We start from the raw sequence: 4,345 nt of genomic DNA, 5'->3' as shown, positions 1-4,345 counted from the left end.
TTTTTTCCACTTTAACGTTTTGAATATATTCTAGATTTCATCACCAGCAATACATATGGAGAGGACAAATAGGTAAAATAAACAAATCCCTAATTAGTTTCTCTTATGCAAATATTTTCTGGACACCTATTTTCCATGAAGTATTATGCCTGACATTTTAGTGAGCACCTAGAATACTAAGATGTTATTTGTTCCCAGTGGAAGAAATACAGCTAAAGAATAAATAGTGATATTATAGGGCAAACGATAACTGCTCTGGGAGAGGAACAATTCAGTGCTATGGAAATTCACAAGAGTAAGCAGTTATAGTTTTATTAGGTGGAGGATGGATCAAAAGGGTTTTATAAAGAGTGTGACATTTGAGAATGACCTTGAAAATGAATAGGATTTCACAAAACAAACAATAGGCAAGAGACTCCTAGGGGCTGAGAATAGCGTGATAAAGGAAGAGACAGAAAAGTGAGGGCTGTGTTCAGGAATGTGTATAACAGGCAATCTATACAAATTGGGGGTGGTGGTGACAGAGGAAGATTAGGCTTAAGATGTAGGCACTGTGGATGGGCCTTAATCTATGTGTCTGCACTTAATTCTTTGTCAATTAAAAGCAATAAGATGTTGTTTGTTTTAGTAGTGGATTGTTATAATCAGAGCTGTGACTTTGCAAAAGTGTTTTCCCTGGTTTGTTTGAGATACATTAAGGGCACCTTTGGAAAGGAGAGTTTGGTGGAGAGCTCACATTTACAGAGGGTATTTGAGGAACTAGGATGGCTTCAATGTTAGTAGCATTTAACTTTGTGAATTTACCGTTTGGTGTCTGGACCTTTGCCTTGTAATCATACAAAAAAGAGATGATTCAGTGTGTCTGAGTTGATCTCTTAAATATGCAGATAGGATTTTTAAAAATTTATTCATTTATTTTATTTTTTTGGCTGCGTTGGGTCTTCATTGCTGCACATTTTTTCCAAGGGACCGAGAAGCTGCTGGAGGTTTGGTTCTCCAGGCAGCAACCCGACGCAAACCAAGGATCTGGCGATCTTGGCACCATCCCAAGATCCAAGTGGGACATACTTTTGAAGGATGTGCAATGCTCAATCATAAGTGTGACAAAAACTGACAAGCAGGAAGCGTATGTACTCAGTGAGAGTAGCATATTTGTCTCCAAGAGACGTTTCATGTTGAAGACATGTGGTACCACCCACTTCTGAAAGCACTGATTCCCCTGTTGAAACTTGCTAGGGATTACAGTGGGTTTGACTCAATTCAAAACTTCTTTTATTCTGGTAAGAATTTCATGAAGCATTCTCACCAAGGGTACACCGGAATTTCCAGGAAGAAATAGAGTTTCTTAATGCAATTTTCCCAAATGGGACAGCATGTTGTATGGGACGCATGAATTCTGATTGTTGGTACTTGTATACTTTGGATTAACCAGAGAGTTGGGTAATCAATCAGCCAGATCAAACCCTGGAAATTCTGATGAGTGAGCTTGACCCAGCAGTTATGGACCAGTTCTACATGAAAGATGGTGTTACTGCAAAGGATGTCACTCGTGAGAGTGGAATTCATGACCTGATACCAAGTTCTGTCATTGATGCCACACTGTTCAATCCTTGCGGGTATTCAATGAATGGAATGAAATCTGATGGAACTTATTGGACTATTCACATCACTTCAGAACCATAATTTTCTTATGTTAGCTTTGAAACAAACTTAAGTCAGACCTCCTATGATGACCTGATCAGGAAAGTTGTGGAAGTCTTCAAGCCAGGAAAATTTGTGACCACCTGTTTGTAAATCAGAGTTCTAAATGCCACACAGTGCTTTCTTTGCCCCAGAAGATTGAAGGTTTTAAATGTCTTGATTGCCAGAGTGCTATGTTGAATGATTACAATTTTGTTTTTACCAGTTTTGCTAAGAAGCAGCAACAACAGCAGAGTTGATTCAGAAAAATGAAGAAAAAACACAAAAAGAGAACACACATAGAAGAAGGTGGTGGCTGCTTTTTAGATATTGATAGCAAGGGCCATGCTTTCCATAACCACCACCTTGTAGTTGCAGAAAACTCTAGATGTAATTATAGTGTAATCATTTTGAATTTTATGCATTATTATATCAATGAGTTAGATATCTTGCATGAATGCTGTCTTCTGTGTTTAGGTATCCTATGACACTCTTGCTGTGAAATTGAAGTGCATGTATAAAAAACCTTTTACTATATGAAACTTTATAACACTTGTGAAAACAGTTCAATTTGGTCTGTGCACAGTGTAATATTTCTCCAGGTATCATCCAAGGCTTTCATCCTCATTAGGTGTTGGCCTTAGCCTAACCATCTGGGACTGTTATATTTAATTGCTACCAGGATTTTACATCCAGTTACCTCCACTTTCTAGAACATATTCTGTACTAATGTTATTGAAGCCAATTTCTACTTCATACAAATGTTTTTGCAGCACCAATCAAAGTTCTTCTTCCACGAGTCGAGTCCTCTAAGAAAATGACTGCAGTTATCCATTTTGTGTATTATTATCTCACTGCTTCCTATATTTGTATGACTTTAATTGATTCGTTCCTCACCATGGTGTCTCCCCTCCCAACCATACCCCTTCCTTAAAGCAATACACTCTTACACTGTGGGTTTATACTAATCTTATACCCCAGAGGGGGAATGGGGGGATGGACCCTGGGATTAATTTTCTTTTAAGGTCAAGGGAATTTGGCATTTTTCGTTACCATGATCTCTTTTGGAATAAGCTGGTGTTGATTAGCAAAGAAGGTGTAGGTTGATACTAGGGAATATTGGCAGAACTGTATGGAAACCATATGCCATTCTGTGCCCCCCATTAAATGAGATTAGCTTCTCATGAGTACCATGCCTTTATTAACTTGCTAAGTAGTAGTATAAAAGAATTATCACTAAATTTGTTAGCAAGGAGATTTAAGATGAAGGTTATATTGGATTCAACAAGTCAAGTCACCTCAGATGATTCACCTTAACTTTTACTTTCGTAGCCATTTCCACTAATTTCTATTAATGATATAAATTTTGGTTCAAAGCAGAATTGGAGTCTTGGCCATCTTGTGACTTAAAAATTTCTGTGACTTTGTGATGCATGTGATAGTGTTCTGACGGTTCCTCTTACTGGTATTTCTTTCACCATGGAGTAACATCAAGTGATGAATGAGAACTGTTCAGGTTATTCAGACATACACAGTGAAGCAGAATGCTATCCATAAAGCATAACATACAAAATTCCAAAATGGTCAATGGGAAATGACTAGAAATACAGGCTAAGAAGAGTTGGCATCTTTTAGCTGTATTTGCTAACATGGATATTTAAGCAGCTGAGAAAAGAGCAAAGTTGACTCAATTTTGTATTTCTTCTCGTCCTCAAACAATTTTTGATTCTTTCTGGATTGATGCAGTGATGTTTTTGTTCCTTCTGTATTTATAAATGAAACTTTTGTTTTTAGTGTTTCTAAACATAAAATATACTTGGTTAGAAATCAAGTGGTTGAAACACTTCTAACTTTTATTTTAAACACGTTGTTGATTCAAAGCTTTATTGAAGAAGCTTTCAATCAATGGATGGGTCTGATTCTGTAATTAGCACACAGTTTTATTGCTAATGTTTTGATGCTACTATGAAGACCAGTGCTCAAAGTGGATTTTGTTCTTGGACAGTGTCCCAGTAGATTTGATGAACATTTATTGTCTTGAGGTCTGATTTTTTTTCACCCCTAACAGATTTAAGATTTCTATTTAATGTTGAAAAACTGTGCAAATTTGTATGGAACAAAGCCTAGAAAAATGAAAACTATAGATTGAATAGTAATATAAATTAATCCTAGTGTGTATGATAGAGGAGGGAAAATTTTGGTGCCATAAATTCTCTCTTCATGGTGTTGGACTTAAATCAGTTGAAATGTATTTCTGTACCACAATTTAAGCTTCAGTAAGGGTTTGCTTAATTCAAAAAAATGAAAATCATACAAGAAAACTAAGGTATGATATAATTTTAGAGAGTTGTTTAGATATAAGAGCATCTATTTGATATGACATTAGAACCATTCTCTTCTGATTGGACTAGGAGTCATGACACTGAACTCAGAAAGAAGAAAATATACTGTTAGAAAACTATCTAACCTGGCACTGGACAATGTTACTCCAAGTTAAGAATGAAAATGTTATTAGTGATTCCCAATTTTAAAACTTAACCAGTGAACCAAGTACTAATGATGATTGTTGGATCAAGGAATGTTATTTGCCTCCCAACTTTATTCTTTTCTATTACTTACTAATTACTTACATATGAAATAGATGAAGGAGATTAAGAGGCACAAA

General features: G+C 36.1%; 1 pseudogene across 1 annotated transcript; it reads left to right on the top strand.

Annotated features, from left to right (window-relative positions):
* The first annotated feature begins 1,291 nt into the window (after positions 1-1,291).
* Positions 1,292-1,940, top strand: LOC309969537 (S-adenosylmethionine decarboxylase proenzyme-like; annotated as a pseudogene). The gene has a single exon. The product of its transcript is annotated as an S-adenosylmethionine decarboxylase proenzyme-like (transcript).
* The last annotated feature ends 2,405 nt before the right edge of the window (positions 1,941-4,345 follow it).

This window comes from Leucopleurus acutus (assembly GCF_964270905.1).
Source record: "Leucopleurus acutus genome assembly, chromosome: 12".
Classification (NCBI taxonomy): Eukaryota; Metazoa; Chordata; class Mammalia; order Artiodactyla; family Delphinidae; genus Leucopleurus; species Leucopleurus acutus.
Note: the sequence above shows the minus strand (reverse complement) of the source record. Positions and strands in the feature narration are given on the sequence as shown.